Raw genomic sequence first — 21,425 nt, forward strand, 5'->3', positions numbered from 1 at the left:
TAAAGATTGAGTGACTGTTAATATTCTCATTTTGGGTATTATCTATTAATAATCCAGCGTTGTATCTTGCCATGGCTAAACAATGTATCTATTAAAGGCTTCTTAGAAGCCAATGAATACAGCCTCTTGAAAATCTGCTTTCAGGTTTTCTGAGGCAGTAATGATGTGACAATACTTCTTAGTCCTTAGATCTGTTCTCCAAGGCTGCAACAACAGAGTGTTCAGCAGATATTATGTGCTCAATAGTCACTCTTCAAGGCTGCCTTTTTGATCTGTAAGACCATGTTACAACACTCTTGATAAGAAAATAATATGAAAAGAAAGCCTTGCCCAGATGGCAAGTGCAGTTTCATCATAAAAGTAGCGGTCCCATCCTTTAGGCCATAGTGTTTGTTTTTGATTTTTGAAATCTAGGTTATGTTTAACTGTAGCTGAGATGCATCAAGCTGAGAGTTTTTGTGGACTCATTTTACACAGGGCAGAAAGAATGAAAAATAATCAACTACTAATATCCTCTAGCTGGAAACCATGTACAGCCTTAAACTTCCGCCAACTTAGGGAGGGGGAAGATATGGAAGTAATCGAAGTCTCTGATGTGATGTGGCCTGTGAAGGAATAGTTTGTTCAGTAAGCACAGCCATTTGACTGCAGACTCTGTTTTTACATGCACTTATCTGCACCAACCTGCCCTATCACCTTTCTGCATTTGCCTGCTAGACTTCATCCACGTTCTTCTGGCACATTTGTCTACCACCCATTGACACCCATTTGCACACCTCAGCTGAAACAGAGTAACCATTAAAAACTTTCCTCCTGCTATAAATCCAAAGTTTTCCCCTCTCCTTTTGTTTGAACTGTAGAGAGGAGTTCAGCTTGTGGTTCAGAGGACTGTGGTTCCAGTTATACATTTCCTTGGGGTAGAAACCTTATTAATATAAATTGCAGAGCTAGAATTAATGAATGGAAGTTATGAGAAGACTGATTTAAGCTCAGTATAAGAAAACATTTATGAAGCATTGGAGCTGGCTGGCAGTCTGCTGTTATCAGACCTTGGACGTGCTCAATCAGATGATTCTGGTGGGGATGTGGAAATGGGGAAGAAGCTGGATTAGCTATTATTTTATACTGTGATATTGTCCACTTCAAAGATATTATAGCAAAAATACTTCTTTTAAATATATGATGTTACCTTACTTATAGTGTTATGTCCAAGGAAATACTTATTTTTTCCTAAGTCATAGGTGAATGAGACTAACACATTAAATGTGCACTCTAGTAGATACATTTGTTTTAATGATGTGTGTTTTATAATTATTCTTCCTGCAAATTCATTTTAAAATTAATTAGCAAATTACTAATTAAAATATACATGAATGAATTCAGCAGGTATTTATTTGAGACCTACTGTACCCATCACACTCTGCTAGCCTCATGGAAGATAAAAAATGTAAATGAGACACTGCCTTTGTATTCTAATTGAAGAAATAGACATGTGCACTTTAGCTAGAAAATAAGTGAGACTATGAAAAATATTAAAGTCAAATTGCAAAAAATGTCAAGAGACAGTCACTTAATTCTTCCTGCAATAGTCCAGGGAGTTGACACAGACAAAACTTTAAAGGCAGATAAGGTTGGAAGGGGCAGGTATAATAATTCACATTTATTTGGTATCTGCAATGTGTGAGGTTTTTTTTAAATGTGCTTTGATATCTCCAGGAGATTTGGCACTGTTTTCTTCATTCTACAGATCAGAAAATTGGTTAGGGATAGGAGAGAATTGGGCCAGGATGTGTGAGGAAGGAATGTTGAGTAGTCTGATATAGCTCATTGTAGGATTTGTGGGATACAGAAAACTAGATGAGAGATGGGAATGATATACTGGAGTCAAATTATCTAATCCAAATGAAAAACTTGACTTTCCAGTCACTCCGAGGACTGCCAGAGGCAATCAGAGGCAAAGTGTTTATGCAGAATGTATTGGCTTTGGAGTGATGAACTTTAGATACCAGTTCTAGACTGTACTACAGAGAAATCTCATTAAGTTGAATGTTTGTCATAAAGTGCAAATAATACCCAACGAGTAGATAAGAGACCTGGGTTGATTTAATTTTTTTTCCTACTGCTTAGGGTTAAGCATTCTGCAGAGACTTAGTCTCTTCATCCATAACATGAGGGCCAAAAATACTGCCCCATATGTGACTGCTTGAGGCTTGGGGTCATACATATATATATATATACACATATATATGGAACTTAATAAAATTATCAGTTGAATCTAAATAAAAAAATAGGATCTAAAGGCTGAAGGCTCTTGCCCAGTCATCCAGATACCCTAAATTTATTTCCTTTCTATCCCATGTCAACCTCCTAGGTTTAACACCTATTTCTTCTTGCATGGACTACATATTGCAGGTCTCTGAACCAATTTTACACTAGCTATCCTAAATGCAGAATGTCAGACTAATTTTTTCTAGTGCAACATACATGTTATTGTCCTTTTAAAAGATCTTCAATGACATTCCGTCTCCTGAAGAATGTAAAGCAGGTTTATTACCTAGTGGTTCCAACTATCCCAGTGTGAATCTCTCCTTCTCACTTGCCTTTCTCTGGCTTCTTCTCATTTTCAGTGCCATTTCCATCCCTAATCCTCCTAGTACAAACTAATGTCTCTTTTCTCTATTGCTCTATATCTCTTGTGTCATTTTTCATTGTCAGTTATTCAGCCAACATGATTGAGCACCTAATATGTGTCACATACTATCAGGTGATGAAGAAACAGATGAGATGAAGTCACATCCCCATTCGAGTCACCTAGTGACATATGCAGAAGCACATTATCACTCCTTCCCGGCTGTAAGGTACCTGAGGGCTAGAACTATGTATTTATAGCACTAAGCACCTTACATTAGTGACATCTAAATATTTGTTGAATAAATGGTTGAATTTATGTTAGTTTAGCAAAATCATTCCAGTTTTGTACAAAATTGTAGATATACTGAGGAATTTTTAGTGAGACAATGAACCACTCATTCTGTCTTGATCTTTGCATTTACAAAAAAAAGAATAACATTCCTTGGTAATTGAAAAAGTGATGGGCAGGCAAGGAAATAGCTATTCTTTTGACTTTTCACATTAAAAAGTGATACTGGTAGATATTTATATGTAATTTAGTCTGTTGAAAGAGATAACATGTTAAGGTGTCTGTTGTCTTCTGTATGCATTTCTTCTGTATATATTTTTAAGTTGTGATTTTTATAGATGTATAAATTGGAAATTAAAACAGAGCTATTAAGTAGAGAAGGTTGGAACTAAAGAGGAGCTTAGGAATGACTGGAGAGTTGGAGCAGGGTATGGACTCAAATCTCAAGACCCAGTAAGTCACAAAATAGCACATGCAGATGAGCCCTTTCATGTGAATATATGTGCCAAAATCATCTATATTTTCTTAATTTTATTTTAAAATTTAGGGGCACATTTAAATTATAGCAGCAATATAATAAACTTTGGGAAATAAATAAAATAAAATAATGCCTCCACACTCACTGTTAACATCTTGATCACTTTCTCTTTCCAAAGATATAATTAAAGTTGTGGTACACAGAACATTGGAGGTACTACCATTTTTCCATATTAACATACCATCATCATTGTTATATTACCGTGTAATGTTCCATTGAGTGGCATACCATCATCATTTTGCTATGCTTGGAAAATCAGGTTGTCATGCAAAATGCTATAGCCTGTAATGCTGGTTATCATGTGCCTGTCATTCTTCTAGGGTTTGGCATTATTTCCTTGGTGACATTTCCAAAGAGGCTATTTTTCTCCTTCTAAATGTTAAAAATAACAGCAGAACCATTTGATGGAATAGCTTTTTCAAAACATAATACTTCAATGCTTATTTTACTTATCCCCTGCCTAGACAATTGATGAAGAAATGATAGCATTATTTTAACCAAATAGTAGATGAATATATTACACCGACCACAGCTTTGAGTGGTTTGGAAAAAAGAAATTTTATGCCTATGTCCACCAAGTGACTTTTGCATCTGGATGATTATGAAATAATCTTGAAAATGTTGTTGAGAAGCATCTGAATAGTTTAGTTTTGCACTCAATATATACTTTTATGTGAGTGGCAGATTTATGTGTAATTCATTGCATCAGGAGGTCTGCAGACTTGCATTGAGTTACAACTGTTTACAGTGTTGGAATGAACACCTAAGGAGCTTGCTAGCAGCCTTCCCAGCATCCGCCCAGAGTTGCACAGAAAGGAGACTGCTAACTAGTTATTTTCTTGGATTTATCAGGCTCCTGATAATCCAAGGAGTATTCTGTGATCTTAGTAGAGTATCCACAGGTCACACAGGACAAAAGCTCACACAAAATTATTATATTCAAAACCTAATAATGAGAAAGCTGGTGAGAGGGGAAAGAGATAACAATGGCACAAACAGAATGTGTCATGTGGAAATAAGGGCTATGGAGAAAAATAAGATGGTGGGGGACTAGGCAGTGTCGAGATGTGTGTATTTGAATGTGACGGTCAGGGAGTGATAGCAGGAGCCCCTTGGCTCCATCTGAGGGAAGAATGTGCCAAGCAGGGGTTAGCCGAGGCAAAAGCCCTGAGGCAGAAGAGATGTTTGGTGCATTTAGTTTCATTACGGAATCCTAAGGAGCTGGAGTGGATTATGCTTGTGGAATGGAAGGGCTTTAAAGGGAATGGAATGAGTGTAACACCTCTTTTGAGGAATTTTTCTATAAAGGGGTGCAGAGGAATAGAACAGAACCTGGAAGAGGATGTCAGATGATGGGGTTTTTTTTAAGATGGAAAAAATTGTAGCCTGCAGTTTGCTGAAGGGTACAACCAGTGGCAAGGGGGAGACTGGTGACAGGAGAGAAAGCTGGAGGAATGATGGTGTGGTAAAGTTGGACAAATAGGCATCTAGTATACAAGTAATGCAGGATTTGCTTTAAATAGGGGCAGATAGGTCATCCACAGAGTTAGAAAGAGTGTGGGTATAAATGCAGGAAGGTTGGTAAAAGTGGAAGTGGAAATGCTTGCATTGCGTCTGTTTTCTCAGTGGAATAAAAACTCACAGTTTTCAGCTGAGGGTGGGAAGGAGGTTTCTAGAGAGGAGAAAGTATGAAATAGTCTTGGAAAGGGGAGGAGTGATGAGTTAGGGTACTATAGTAGCATTGTCAAGGCTAACTGAGGGCCCCCGGCGATCAGTGGTCATGACTTTAAAATAGATCTTGGTGGTCAGCATGATTTGGGGTTTTTTTTCCAGCTATGTTGAGCAGCCCGGGTTCAGGTGCAGAGGGAGCAGAGATTTGGGTTTATAACGAGAACTGAGCCTACAAGCCAGGTGAGTGGGATGCAGAAGGAAAGAGAGGCAGGGGGAGCTGAGCTGAAGGAAAGAAGGAAAGCAGGGCTTATAATAGACGGGTGGAGAGAGCATGTGAGGGGGCTGGGTGACAGTGTGGCATTAGTGGGATTTAGTCTCAGTGGGATTAACAGTTTATTAGAGTAAATACTAGAGGGAGTGATATGGAAAATTAGGGAGTTTCAGAAATGTTTAAAAGGTAAGTAGAACTTTCTATTGCTTAGATGTGGAGTGAAAGGAAAAGAGTGAAGTAGGGGATGCTGTTGAGGCTTTAGCTTGCGTTGCCTAGGTAAGTGTGGTCTCCAAGCTCAGGTATTCATGGGGTCAGGAGAGTACGAATTTCAAAAAATGAAAAATGAAGTGTGGGAGGGGTCTGTGGTCATCTGCAGGCACGTGGTCCTCCTGAAGGGGGACAGCTCCGCTATAGTTGTTACTACCATGGGGTGTGTGGATCCCAGGCTGCTGCATCTTCCAGTTTTACAAAAACAGAGTCACGATTTTAATGTCTTTAAAATCGCTAGCACAGCAGCAAGTTGCACTTAGATCCCTGGCCACCACTTCTCTGGAGGGCATTCCTTCCAGGGCAAGGTTCACAGACATGAAACGGCATCTGTGCCTCACCTTATTCAAGGAAGAACTTGAAGCCACATTAGGTGGAAGCAAACTCGATACTGAGTTGTATCATACAGCCCCAGACACAAGAGCAGGTTTTCTTTTTTTTTTCTTTTTTCTGAGAAGGGGCTTGTGAGAGGTTACAAAGCACTGAGCCGGGAGGTGCTGATTGTGAGCTATCTCCCAGAAGCAAGGGCCTTGCCCTCAGGCCTGAATTCTCCATGGTTTCCATCCCATTAACTTTGAACAGTTTCAGGGAACTTTATTTTTATCTTCTGCTTTTCATTTCCAAATTGATAACTGAGTGAAGCGGTCATTGGCCCAGACCATGCTGAGGGTACCCCTGGCATGAACTAAGGAGATGGAGTTGGTCCTTTGACACCTCTCTGTGAGCTGTGCATGAGTCTCAGTGTGGAAGCAGTTCATCCACATCGCTGCCTAGATGATGGAGTAAAGTCACAGGAGGAGCGGGCGCTTAAGGCCCTGCCCAGTAGAGCAGCTGCCAGGGAGGGTGAAGCAGAGCTCAGGCCTCTTCCCATTGGCACTGGAACCAGGACTTCTGTTTTTGTTTATAAACCTGCCTCCTTCACAACTTCCCCTGGTTGTACACTGGGCAATGAGACTAGAAATCTGACAGTTGGTTGAGGGATACGTTCTTCAAGGACAGTGGCTGTGGTTATTTGCTAACTGTGTGTTCTCAGATGTGCCCAGCCCTGTCCTGGGCCTCCTGGGAAACAAGGGGGAAGAAGGCAGGCACCCCTTCTGTCAAGGTGGCTTGCTTCTTGCTTCCTCCCTTCCATTCATTCATGCACTGAGTGACTGCTACATGCATGCACTGGATGGTCTGTTGAGAATGTAAACAAATGTCACTGTGTTCAAGGATAAGCAGATAAATTATCATACGTTTATATTTATTCCGTAATTGAGATAGCTTGAGAGTTCTGTGCATCTACAGTTGGTATTGAGTGCCGTGAGAAGAGGCTGAAGAAAAGGGTTCACCCTGTCCTCAGAGAGTGTACCATCTACTCAGGAAAAGGGAAGCCATGGTGCTTCCAGAAACACATCCTGCTATGGAAACTCCACTACTTGATAATTTGTCTTTCTACTTCCAAGTATCTTTATATTCCCAGCAGAGTACCTGGTACTCAAGTGCTTAATAAATACTAATTTAATTAATGAATAAATAAGTACATGTTACAAGACAGAAATTAACTTGCTACTATACTAGAGAGGGGTTCTTTTAAGAGTGGCATTTGAGCCAGGCATTTGAGCTGGACTAAGCTGCAGATTCCAGGCCTTTGAAACCACTGTTAAAATGCCTAGTACTGGGGTTTCAGTGGGGCAGGGGGATGAGAAAGGAAAACCCAAAGGGGCTGCTTGTATGTTTTGTAGATCCAACATGTAGTACAAGCAGTGTAACTGGAATATTGGTGATTGGGCAGAAAATGCAGAATGCTGAGTGTTGATTTCTTAGGGCTTTAATTCCCTCCTTTGTCAAATTACCCTTCAGATCCTGTTGAGCACCATCATTCTGTGAATCTGTCCGTGGAGACATAGGGACTTTAAAAAAGCTGGGTTATTTCCGAAAACCCAACCAGCCACCCCCTGCCAGCATCCAGTTCACAGGGCATCTCACAGAGCTTGGCAGAATGTGGCTGCTTTGATCCATTTCTTGCTTACGCATTACCAATACTTTGTAGGTAAAGTTTATAGGAAAACAAACCAGCTAGTTTAGAGTGTTTCATGTTAACCTTTTTTCCCTTTGTCATTGCTGAACTTTTTAGGGCAGGCTGTTTTTAGGGCAGGCTACGTTTAGGGCAGGCTGTTTGTACAGCATCTGGCCGTGCTGCAGCCTGTACCTAAAGTTGCAGGCAGGCCTTCCTGCATGAATCCTAAATGTGTGAACACATAGTCTTTGTTTGTCCTGTGTATCTTGGTATAAAGGGAAATGATCTCACTGTAAGCCTTAACAAGTTCATCTTTAGGGTGGGCTGTAGATGAGGTAGACTGTGTGTGTAATGGAGCCCTTTCTGTTCCCTGACATTAGTCACTGAAAGAAAACGCCCACATAATAATAAAAATAATACCTAACATCTGTTCAGCACTTTAGAGCTCCCGAGTGCCATATATATTCTCATTCAAATATCAGAAGTCACGTCTGTGATGTTGTGTTGTGAACTAATGAAAGTAAGGCATAGCTGGAAGCATTGGTTATGCAGGGACGGTGTTAATGTGGGCTCACCCCCATGCTCCTTTCCAGGGGTGTTCTTTAGGTACATCCAGATGTTTCTTGGACATGTAAACATATGCTGTTCTGCTTGGTCTTCACAATTTAAAATTACTGTGGTCTGTAGAGATAGTTCACCTCACCGAATTGCATTTTTCCTTCGATCCCTTTATTTCCATAAGAGGTTAAGGTGAGGGAAAGGAGAGAGATGTTCCTCTTTGAAATTCTCTCTCCTGTTTTCTAATGTATAGGTCTTCATCTGTGGCAGGTAGTAGGAACTTAAATATCCAAAGATTTCTCTTTTTGTCAGTTCACTTCTGAAGAGTGGGAAGAAACCTCCTTAAGACAGAAATGTGCTCCTTTCAAGAGGCCCAGACAAAGAGTAGTAATTTGTAACAGCCTGAAAGATGACAGTGACATTAAGGATTTTCTTCTTTATCTGAGTTTCTTCTTAGAGGGTTAATTACCGCTAGCTCTCACAGTCTAGCTCGCTCACTGAAATTTCTCCTTACCCAATAATGTAAGTCCTCATTAAATCATCTTTACAATTAAGAAGCTGCATCTCTTTTTCTATTAACACTCTTTTTTCCAAGAACGAGGATATCTCTTTAGAAACCTTAAAGCACTTGGTTGTAAGTAATTTAAAATGGGGTGGAGGAGGAAACATTTTCCTTGTTTTCTACCTCGAAACATATGGTATATTCACAGCCCATAAATTGATGGCAATACAGCCTGTTTAGTAAAAGGGGGAAATGCCTATCAGGTTAACCAGGTCAAATACAAATATGCATATGCAGTATGCTAGCCTCATTGGAAAATGAAAACCACCAATTTATTCACAGCCAAAAATGGAAGAGAACAGGCACACATGATAACAGTGGCTGGAAAATTATCTGATTTGTTTTCGTTTCTCTTGCTTCCTTCTCTCTGTAGTCTTCCATTTCTCTTTGAGTGTTATTAACTGTCATCAAAAATCATTTTTGAAAAGTTGCTCTTTAAAGAGTTATGCCACATGATGGGTGTGTGCCAATTTGGTGTTCATTTAAATTTTATTTTTTTAAAAGAAACAATGAGGAAAAAACATGGCATATAATGTGGGACAACAAATGATTTGATGTGCCCTCTTGAATATAGTGGTTAGTCACTTGGGCAGAAATCTGGAGGAGTCACCAAGAAGCAAAAATCCTGATCTGGTTAAATTAATTAATAGAAAGTGCTTTGAAAGAGCCTCAATGAATTCAGAAGGATTGAACTTGTACCAACTAACTTCTCAGACCACAAAGGTATGAAACTAGAAATAAATAGTGCAAAGAAAACAAAAAAGCCCACAAGCACATGGAGACTTAATAACATGCTCCTAATAATCACTGGATCAGTGACAAAATAAGAACAGAGATCAAGCAATATATGAAGACAAATGAAAATAGCAGCTCAGCACCCCAGCTTCTGTGGGACACAACAAAGTCTTCTAAGAGGAAAGTATATAGCAATCCAGCCTTATCTCAAGAAAGAAGGACAGTCCCAAATGAACAGTCTAACTCACAATTAATGAAACTAGAAAAAGAAGAACAAATGAAGCACAAAGTCAGTAGGAGGGACATAATAAAGATCAGAGGGAGAAGGATTCTTCGAGGTTGGTGGCCTGACCATATCTTGAGATATGATGGTCTGATGCCCCAGGAGGAGGCAGGAAGAGGCAAAATAAATAAATAAATAAAAGTCCCCAGGGGATACATGACATTTAGGGTGTTAGAAGATCCCAGGATGGGATCCAGACTATGACAAAAGAATAATTGCATTACAAGTGTGTGAAGTGAACTCACTGAGGGGAGTGCACTAAAAGAGTGCTGACATAAGCTTTGGAAGTGAGTGGAGACAGCAAGGCCAAAGGCAGAGGGCCTGCCTAAGCACTTAATAAACTCTGGGAGGGAAAGTTATTTCCCAGGAGGCTGAGGTTACAGGTTAATGATTCTGAAACCACTAAATACATGTATACTGGAATTGAATAATTACATAAATGGGTAGTGGATGGTGGGAGCCACGTTTCTCATTTTGGAATGTGAAGTTACAAATGGGAAGGAATGATCTGTGGAAGTGGATTACAGGTGGAGATACCAGTATGAATTCATGTTCAGCAGATGGATACATAGAATATATTTATAGATATGTGTGTATATGCAGGTGAGTATACACACATATATTTCTTTGCTCTGTCAGCTGAGAAGGCCTACAAACACTACCACCCCAGTAACAATGAGCATACCTAGCACCCAGATCTTTGTTTTTAATACATTCCTCTGATAAAAGGAACCAGGACTCCTTGCAGACTGGCTGGTTCTAGGGCTGGGGCAGGGAATGTACACAATGAACGTGGAGCATCTTGTAGTACTGAAAAGTAAGGAAGTGCTCACCAAAGCCCACAGTGACCAAGGTTTGTCAGAGATGCACAGCAGCCAGCTGGTAGCCAAAGCTCAAAGAATTTGAGCAAAAAGACAACATAGTAATGAATTACAACCCAGATTATAAAATATGCTGAATCCATACTGATATAAATAAATAGTTGAATAAGTAAATCAATGAGGAAGAACAGACAAATCTGTGCAAATAAATTTCAAATGATTTATGTAGATACCCTCCCTCAAGGAGGTTGGTCCTAACTGCCACTCCACTAGTGTGGGGTTCACATGGTGATTTCCCTCCAAAGAATACAGTATGGAAAGGGGAGAAATCTGACAAGAACTACCTCAGCCAGGTGGCCAAAGTTCACAGCAACAGCAGTAAGTCATGATAGTATTTCCCCTTGATGTGACATAAGACTGGCACTTTACCTCTAGGGTGTTCCTCCCAGAAACCTGTGATTCTGGTCTGTCCATGAGAAAAACTTCAATCCCAGTTGGAGGATATTCTACAAAATACCTGACCTCTAACTATCAAGGTCATCAAAGACAAGGAGAATCTGAACTGTCATAGCCACGAGGAGCCCAAGGAGACAGGACTACCAAACATATGTGATACGGTGGGATGGGAAAAGGACAGTAGGTAAAACCCAGGATATCTGCATAAAGCATGGACTTTAAGAAAAACAATGTGTTGATATTGGTTCATGAACTGTGTCAAATGTAATGCTAATGTAAGATTTGATAGTAGGGGAAATAGTGTGAGATCTATTCCAACTCATCACAACTTTTCTCTAAATCTGAAACTATTTTAAAGTAAAGCGTTCATTTAAAAAGAAAAAGAAAAGGAAAAAAAAAAGTGCCAGGACTCCAAAAGCATTACCAGAAAGAGTTTCTACCCATCATAGCCCAGGAGCCTGGGAGCCTCCATGTTACAAAACAGCGTGTTAATTGATACTCTTGATGCGGAGCTGAGTCATCAAGAACATGTTCAACTATACCCATGTACCACTTCATCTCAGAGTAGTTCTCACTACATTTTCCTGGTCAGAGCCAGCTTCTCTATATTTCTAGCCCCGGGTTCTATACACACTCTGTATCATCCGTTCAGTCTGACTGATAGAGTTTGGCCAGTATCTGAAATTCAGGTCTGAGGCATCCTCTCATTCCTTTTATCTCCTGGCAGTATCTCTGGCTCCTGGCTCAGGTACATCCACCTTTTTAACATTTTATTTTAAAGTATTTTTAGACTTAAGGAAAAGTCACAAAAATTATAAGAGTTCTCAAATACCCTTCATCCAGCTTCCTCTAATGCTAATATCTTACATAGTATAGAACAATTACAGAAACCGGATATTAACACTCATACAATACAATGAACCAATCTGCAGGCCTTATTAGAATTTTTCTTTTTTCTATTAATGTCCTATTACTTCAAACCCAGTCCTGGATCCCATGGGGCACTTCGCCTCTGACGTTCTGAGCTAGTTCCTCAGTTTGTCTTTCATAACCTTGGTCCTTTTGAAGCATATCGGCCAGTTATGTACCCTGTCCTTCAGTTGGGTTTTCTGTTTTTTTTCTCATGACCAGATGGGGGTTATGCATTTTTGACAAGAATCCCACGGAAGAGACATGCTCTTCCTGGTCCCTCACACCAAGAAGTATGCGATGTTGATGTCTTATCACTGGTGGTTTTAACTTTGGCCTCTTGGTCGGCATGGTATATGCTAGGTTTCTCCATTGTCAAATTATTATCTTTCCTGTTGTAATAAGCATCTTGTGGAGAGATACTTGGAGACTCTGTAAAAATCCTCTTTCTCATCAGACTTTTACCTACTAATACATCCATCAATGATTCTTGCCTGCAGCAGTTAATTTATAGTGTTTGCCTTATGGTGATTTTTTGTTTCCATCATTGTCTCTAATTGGAATTCTCTAATAAAGAACTGTTGGGGTGCATTCATTTCTAGTAATAACCATTACAAACAACAATAATACTGATTATAATAATAATAGTAACACACCAGCATTGTTATTATGATTTGCCGTGTGCCTGGCACTGTGCTAAGCTCTTGATTTCACTTACTTTTCATAACACCCTCTAAATTAGATCATCCAGTCACAGTAGTTACCTTTTCTGGAGAACCTTCTCCAGCTTCTCTGTATGGACTGAATAACTCTCTTTGTTCCTGTCACTTAGAGTTTGCCCTCCTGCCGTCATCCTTACCACCCTCTGTGGTCATTCTGGGTTTTGTCTCTCCCACACTAGGCCTTTGGTCTCTTACCCCTGCATTTCCAGCTCTGTGTGGAATGCCTGCCACATCCTAAGTGCCCAGAAACTTGAATGAAATAATTTTAGGGCCTTTATAGCCCTGGCTCAGCCTCCCTAATCATGCTACATTGTTCTGTTTCACATTCTTGTAGTGGCTGTTCGGCAGCCAAGCCATGGTGCTGTGCCCTGTGAAGCTCACCTTCAGTGATGAAAACTGGGTCTTTTTCACAGGTACTGCTGCTGTTAAACAAGGTGTCCTGAACTCCGTCTCTCTACTCTTGTGCAAGACTTTGGGCTGATTCTTATTAAATATAATCTTGTTTGGTTTGGCCTGTCTTTCCTGATGGAGATCTTTCTGATATCTAATTCTGTTTTCCAGCCCATTTGCTATCTGTTCAGCTTTGTGCAATCTAAACATTTTTTCTATTTCCCAGTGACAGCAGTGTAGGGTAAGGCAGGACCAAGTACACAGAGGAACCTCTCTGGCATTCTTTCTCACCCTTTAGGTGCAGTGGTTCAATGTGTAAGGAATCTACACAATTGTCACTGGATTGATATTTCTATCATATTTCAGTTACTGTGTTCATCTCCGTTAAAGACTTATGAGATCAAGATAGACTATCTCTTATGTTCCCTGCTATAGCATAGAAAGGTGAAATTGGGTGGGACAAAATTCATTTGAAATTACATGTCTCTTATGGCCTTTCATTGATATTCAATTACTTTTTCTTTCATTCATTCATCCTTAAACATAAAATTATTGAACATCTATATGGCAGACACTGTTCTAGGTGTAAGACTATAGTGTGAATAAATAGATAAGGCCCTTGCTTATGGATAAACAAACAAATGAAAACATAAATAAGATCATTTCCAATAGTTATAAAAGCTATGAAGACAGTAAAGCAGGGTGGGGTTTAATCAGCAATGTCCTCAGTAAAGAGGTGATAATTGTGAAACAGTCTAGATGGTAAGAATAAAGAAACTATGAGAAAATCTGGGAGAAGAACAGTCCTGCAGAGGGAAGAGCAAGTGCAAAGGTCCTGAGACATGTGTGAACTTGACATACTCAAAGAACGGAAGGGCATGGTCCAGTTATTTAAGTTTTGCTTATGCTTTTTTATTCTAGAAAACATCTAATTTTATGCTCAGAATTTTTTCTTTGCTCACATAAATGGTAGGAAAAAAAGGGAGAACAGAATTGCAGAAAGAGGATCAGTACATTTCCCAGGAATACAGTATCATCTGAAAATAAGAAACAAAATCCTGGAAAGTATGGATGCTGAAGGGTTGGTAAGAATGCTCTTGTCTTTCCAAGTGTACATGTCTTCCCTAGTGTAGGTACAGTGGTATTTCATAACTGGAATACCCATCTGTACTGTAATGGGTTATTGTTTTGAATGCATGAGTATCTGGTATAGATACAGCCTTAAAAACATGCACTTGGGTTTTAGACTGAAGACCTTTTGATGATTGCAGACTTGCTGTAAATCAGATGATAGAAGTTTTCTTAGTCTTTTCAATAGAGCATAGTGGAAAACGAGAGTTTTGTTCGATGTACATCTGGAGTAATTTATTAGTTTGGATTGTTTTGGTATTTACAGATAATTGTGTGTTTTTTTGCATTTTTAACTGATTCTTTCTAAATGGACATAAGATTAAAACATGCTAAGCCCTTCCCTTGTAACTGATGGAGCAGTATATGCTGACAGCAGAGTGCTCTGTATCTCCATGTCATCTCTCTCACTTCTCTACTCTTTGTTTCACAGTGAGCCAAGTGTATAGCATTCTTGATATCAGTAACACAAGAACATAAAAGGAAATCATAGAAGATGACTAGAATGTATAGTACAAGTGGCTGATTCTTGTTTATCACAGAGTTAACTTTCAGAAATAGAAAACTCAGATGGTCCTTCTTATTGAACATCACTTTACATAGAAATTTAGAGAAGTACATTAATCCTTTTTTTAGTGAATTGGACAGTCATATTCTTTGGGTTCCAAGGTAGTATAATCAAGGATAGTGGCAGAAATTGGCTAAAAATGTGAATTGAAAACAGAGTAAACAAAGAAGACAAAATTCATGTACATTATCAGCACAATATTAACTAAGCTGAATTATAGAAAATAACTTACACTTATTATTTGGATGTGTGTGACATAAGTATTTTCATAAAGGCAGTGTAAACAACCACTTAAATGGGTATCTCTCTTTTCCTCAAGATACAAGGTGTTGCATATATTACAGGTGAGAAAGCTCTTGGTTTCTTTGTAGAAAGTTCTGTCAAATTTGGAGAGAACCATGCGACCAAAAAAGGAAAAGGCTGTTCTTTCCCACAGCATATCCCTGTTCCTTCACTGTTAGCTCCAGGACCCAAATGTGTCCTCCACCACCTACCTATTACTCAGTGAGCAGACAGGCTGGTGTTTCAGTGGCTACAGAAAATATTGTTAACTGACTCCTCTAATTGCTTCCCAGAGACAGATAGATGTGCTGGATAATTAAGAACACCATGCATGATGATGCATTAAAATTTTTGTGAAGCAAAATTATTAGATATTCCTAAATGTATAACTGAATATACTGGGAGCATATGCAAGACTTTTAGATTACTGCCAAAAAAAGATAAGCCTACTATATTCATAGAATATGTCCAGAAGGCTATTAGATGGTGTTTCAATTTGTTTTTCTTGTTTGACAAAGAGTTTTAAATCTTTGTACTTATAAACATGGTAGACTGTTTTTCCTTCAAGCTATCACTGTAAACAAGCAAACAGCTTAGAAAAAGTCACAGGAAGGTAATTTTACCCCAGTTATTTGCTTAAATTCAAAGGCAACTTAAGTTAGCCCTGAGCAAGCTCTGAAAACTGTACATAAATATTTGTATAGTGAATTTTTTCTATGTAATACATGCATCCTCTAAGTAGCATGTAATGTTGATTTGAAAATGTTATATAAAGAAGTGTCTGTTCATTCTCTTTTTAGCTTACATTTAGTTTCTAATTTTCTATGTGAACAGGTTTGGCATGTAATTTTTAAAATTACTGAAATTGTCTATATATTCATAAGTTTCTGTTCACTTATATTTCATTTTATATAGCGATCAAGCTTCTGAAAATTTGTTGAGATCTTGAACTTTTATAAGCTAAATTATTTTTAGGTATCCTAAAAGAGCTCTTAAAAAAAGAAAAAGAATCACCCATAACTTTTCTTTTTTATGATTTTAGTGATTTCTTCATCATGTTTTCTTGAAGTGGCTCACATCTGTATATAATCTGTAAAGCCCAGCATAGATTGTCTCTGACTCTGACACTACAAAATATCATCCCCAGCACTTTGGGGTAAGGTTTCATGGGGAACACTGGGAGAAGAAAGGCATGTCAGAAAATGTTTATTCAACATTTTACATAGCATATATATTATCCTTTCTCCCAATAGGCTATTGTTGGAATCACTAGTAGACTTTGTAGACTTAATATAATCTCAATGTAGTTTACAAATACATCCTCTGATAGACATAATATGATACATGAGATGCATGCAAAATGTAAACCTGGTCCTGAAAGCTTGTGACAAGGGCAAGTCTGTCATGGTGCAGTAACAGGAGGCCATCTCTGCCTGCAGCACAGCAGGTAACAGAAGGAATTCCCACCTGACACCTGAACCTACTCCCGAGGAACTGAGCAAAGATGACTCATTGCCTCGAAATGTGGCTGAATCTCTCCAGATAGTTTTGTGACCACAGGCAACTGATGCCAGGAGGGAAATCTTGGGCTCTTAAACCTTGAAAACCATTTAACAGGGAGCCATAAGGAGTTGATGGTATGCCACCTTCATTCTGCCAGAATTCCTTGATGCAACAGAGGTGAGGCCACCACCAACGTTTGTCAAATGTCAGGAGCTCAGAGGAGAGCTAGGTGGTGAAGAATGGAACAAACACAGCCCAATGTGGAATCATTAAATAGCTGTGGATTGCTAAACACTATGTTTAGTCTATAACAGGAGAACTTTGGAGAAGACCTGCACACCACCTTTATGGGAAAGGGCCTGCATTATTCATTGATCACTTTATAGTGTTTCAGGTATTATGGGCTTTCCAGCCCTCACAAATCCTACAATGTGGGGATCATTTGCTGTGGGTCACTTAATGAGTAAATGGATTCAAATCCAGGTATGCTGGACTCCAGAATCAAGTGGAAGAGGAATTAGACTTAAGTCTGAGTGGCCCAGTAGCAAAGCTAGAAGCAGTAGGTATAGTGTATGGCAAGGCTGATTTTTACACTAATCCAAAAGCACTTTCTTGTAATAAGCGCTGTTCCCCAAATGAAAGTGCCTTACATACATGCATGCACCAGCTTGCTGAAATATATAGATGGTCGCCAATTTACAATGGTTTGATTTACGATATTTTAATCCTACAATGGTATAAAATGCGATAAGCATTCAGTGGAAACTGTACTGCAAATTTTTAATTGTGATGTTTTCCTGGGCTGGTAATCTGCAGTAGGATCCTCTCCTGTGATGCTGGGCAGTAGCAGCGAGCCCCAGCTCCCAGTCAGACATGCGATCATGAGGGTAAATAGCCAATATGCTCACATTCTGTTTTTCACTTTCAGTTCAGCATTCAATAAATTACAGGGGATATTCGGTCTTTTATTATAAATAGGCTTTGTGTTAAATGACGTTGCTCATCTGTAGGCTATCATCCACCTGTTTTAAGCATATGATTCCAAAGTGTCTTTTAAGGTAGCAAGTTCCTGTCATGGGAAACGTTTGAGTAGAATAGTCTGGAAAAATCTCCCAGTCAAGGATATAGTAGAGGAATGTTCTGCTTCCATCTCTAGGCAAGCTGATTTTAAGTAACTCTAAAGCAGTTTGAACTCCCTAGGGTGCTGAGACAATGCTCACTTAAGTGCTTTAAACTTTGATGGAAATTTTAAGTTCCTTTACGAGAAGGGCCCAGAAGATGTTTCCGTGGGCTTGTTCTCTTACTCTGGCTGCCCAGTAGGACTGGGGAGACGCTGCCACGCACCAGGGGCAGACGTGAGGGCCACACACCGGGCAGGCTAAGTCAGCACCTCTGGGGCTGACTGGATGCCTTTCAGAGGCTGCCCTGTGTTATTCTAGGGTGCGGCTATGCTGAAATCTAAGTTCCTCAGCTGAAGAGAGGCTCGAATGCTCTCAGAGGGTCATGAAGGGTAAAAGGCCTGAACCAGCCCTGTCCTGCCCGCTGCCGCAGTTCTAGCCCGTTGTGCTTCCCTGAGCCCAAGCGCCGAACCAGCCATGGCCAAGTTACTTCTGGTTTGGCAGCTGCCAGGCTCACCAGCTTTTTCAAGGTGTCTGAGGCAGTGCTAATAGTTTAACCAGAGACAAACGTTTCATGACCTTTTTACCCAGATGAACTTTTGTTTTTATCTTAATTCATCATGCCCACCAGACATTTTTGCAGAGCTGGGGGATGGAAAGTTTCTTGAGAAAAGAGTGTAAACTCCATCTCCATATATGATCAGTGTTCCTTCCCTCAGAACAATGAAAGTTTTATGTGTCTTTTCTTCAGTTGAATAGGTCACTATGTATGTGCCTACATTAAGGGATCAGTGCTTTCTCTTTTAGCTTCTTGGTGGAACGTGTATAGTTAACTGATAATCTGTTCCAGTGCACATCTAACCTGGGAGCTAGAAGGTGCCAGATCTGGTGGCCTTGGGGAGTCTATAAAACTTCTCTGAGCCTCAGTTTTTTTGTTTGTAAAATGAGGCTAATGATGTCTGCCTAAGTGTTACTTTAAGACTCCAGTTAATGAATGTGTATGATAATACCTTACAAACTGTGTGTGTTGTGCTTTTGCTGTGTGCCAGGTGCTGTACTAGTCCCTGGAGAAACAGACATGAATAAATTCTGATCCCTGCCCTGGAGGATCTTACAGCTTGGTGAAGGAGATAGACTCAAAACCAGGTAATTATAAAAGGGTGTCAGGGGGTAGAAATGCACAGGATACTCAGAGCATCAAGGGAGGATTCGAAGGACTACGATATTGGCATAGGGATTTCAAAGAAGGCTTTCCATGGATGCTGATGGCAGATAAAAAGGAAGTTAACAGGGTGAATCAGAGAAAGCAAAGGGAACAGAGTAGATGAAGGCTCACGGTTGAGACTCTGGAAGAGGGACGATGTGACACTAATGCTGATAGACATATTCAGTTCTCATTTGCTTTCCCTTGGGAAAAATGACATTTTGTTGAGTAGAGTGTACTGGAAAGGATTCAAGGAGGAAAGAAGACAGTAGAGGTTAAAACAGTCATCATGTGTTTTCCTCTTCATCTGCCTGATTGTTTTGTATAGGTGTCTGAAATACGGAGCAGGAGTGAGGTTGATGATTTAGGTACATCATCAAACCCCCTGATTAAAAAGAGCCCTTTGTCCAGGTCAGGTGCCATATGCGTTTAACACTTGAGGCAGGCATTGCAGCACAGTGCAACTTGCAAGGGCGTCTCTTGGAGGAAGGAGGCTGATTTTTATAAAGAAAGCCATTAGAGCTCAGGAGGTCTGAATTGTGGTTAAATCGACATGGTCCACACACACAGAGCCCTGACCAGGAGCAGCTGGTGAGCCTCACAGTAATATTCTGTGTCTGTCCTGGTTTTACAGCCAGCAAAATCAGGACATCCCTTCAAGGCTGTTCTTAAAGCAGCTGCCTCCATTGGTTTATGTGTCTTATCCTCACCAGTTGTACTCTCTTGGAAGTCAGGAATCACAAAGCCAGGTATCCAGTGGTGATTTCATTTCTCCTACAACAGCCAGCAGAGGTTGGGTGGGGCAGGGAACGTAAGGGGTGCAGAATTCATGTGCTGTATGTACTTATGCCATGAATTGCCAAGCCTGAGCCTGATCCAGCCACACCTCCTCCTGGCTCGGAAACAGACTGTACCCATACATTTCTGGTCCAGCAAATCCTATCAGAAGTCCCACTGGTTTCATCAAAAACAGTGTGGTAACCAAGGGACTAATCTTTCTTGCCTCTTCTGCTGATTCTGTCGACATGTGGTACTGAGGCAGGGGAGACTGCAGGGCTTCCTCCTGGAGGTTTTCTTTGCTGTCTGTCTGAGCCCTTATCCCCATGCCATGTAACTGTAGAGGAGAGGACATGAGCTGAGCAGGAGGAGCTCTGAGGAGGCAGCCCAGAGACCTGGATTTCAGTTTCAGCTCTGCCTGAAGCTAGCAGCTTTGGCCTCAAGTCATCATCAGTGGGTTATAATTTTTCTCTTGTAGAAGGTGAAGATTGAGTTTAGATCATGTCTGAAGTTCTGTCTAGGTTTGACCTGATAAGAATCGAAGTTGCTAACCTTACTTTAACTGCATCATTGCCCCACCCCTTCCTCCCCCATCTCTGCCCCCACCCCCTTCTCCGTGGTTCCCACTATCCACTTTACCCTTCCCCCCTGCCTTGCCCAACTCCATTGTTCATGCTGTCTCTCTGTATCAGGAGGGACTCCTTCGGTGCCCAAGTAGGGCTAGATTACCAGATAAGCAGACTCAACATGTGTTTAAGGCACCTGCAAGGCAAAGACACCATTAGAAAATGTTTTTAAAGGAATTTGATATTCACTGCTTAAAAAAATACCAAAGCAGGCATCATGGGAAAAATGCAGACTTTTGCTGGACTTCCTTATTCCTATGTTATGATTTGTTATTTTAAATTAATTTCTGTCTGGAGGAATGCTACAGTCTTTTCAGAACTTAAGACCACTGAAGGCTTAATCTTCTTCCTCTAAACGTCTTGGACTCAGAGGCAGGGGCAAGCACACTGCTGTGCTCTGCCCTTTTCTGCATACCAGCCATTTGTGTGCTTATTTTAGTACAGTAACATGTGTCTCTAGCACTGGCTCACTCCGAGTCTCCCATTTTATTGTGTATTTTATTTCCAGTTGAACATGTCTGTGGTAGATGTTAGGCCCTGGGACAGAGGTAGGCCCTGAAGAGTGACACAAAAGTGTAAGACACACTTACCTCCTTTCAGAGTTTACAGTCGAACAGAGACAGAAGTTATTCTCCAGAAAATTGAATGCCAAAAGTGGCCATAAATATCTGAAGTAGTGTTATAGGAACTCAGAGGCAGAGTGGTTTCTGGAAGGTGCTCCCTCATGAAGGGACCTGGGAGGAAACGTGGTGGTATTTTACCACATTAACAAAATGTGGGTATCTGAATGGCCACTTCATTTCTAAGTGCTAAATCCCACGCCTGTGGACTGTTGTCGCATTCTCAGAGCTGCTCCAGACTAGTTTCTCCCAGGCTCAGGCACCCTGTCTCTTTTCCTCCATATTGGCCCTGTCCTGGCTGTGGGCCTTTGGGCCTGCCGCTTCTGATAAGCTGCTGTAGCCACTGAGATGAGGAATAAAGTTGTGTTCCCTGTGCCCACGGAATACAAGGCTTTTTTCTAGTGGATTCTGTCTGTGTGGCTGCCTAGGGGATCATGGGGCTTTTTGCACAGGCCCTGATTGGTCCCTAGTTCCTTATGTTCACATAGTCTGGTTAG

General features: G+C 40.4%; 1 protein-coding gene across 7 annotated transcripts in view; it reads left to right on the plus strand.

The window, feature by feature from the left end:
* LRRC8D (leucine rich repeat containing 8 VRAC subunit D) overlaps positions 1-21,425 on the plus strand; it is a 106,361-nt gene that overhangs the window by 53,743 nt on the left and 31,193 nt on the right. Inside the window, exon 3 of one of the 7 annotated variants that reach the window (XM_036998096.2) lies at positions 18,751-18,847. The exons of the other annotated variants lie outside the window; for them this stretch is intronic. The gene's annotated coding sequence lies outside the window, so the exon portion shown is untranslated. The remainder of the gene's footprint in view (positions 1-18,750; positions 18,848-21,425) is intronic. 7 annotated transcript variants of the gene reach the window in all.

Source organism: Manis javanica, chromosome 4 (assembly GCF_040802235.1).
Source record: "Manis javanica isolate MJ-LG chromosome 4, MJ_LKY, whole genome shotgun sequence".
In the NCBI taxonomy this organism is placed as follows: domain Eukaryota; kingdom Metazoa; phylum Chordata; class Mammalia; order Pholidota; family Manidae; genus Manis; species Manis javanica.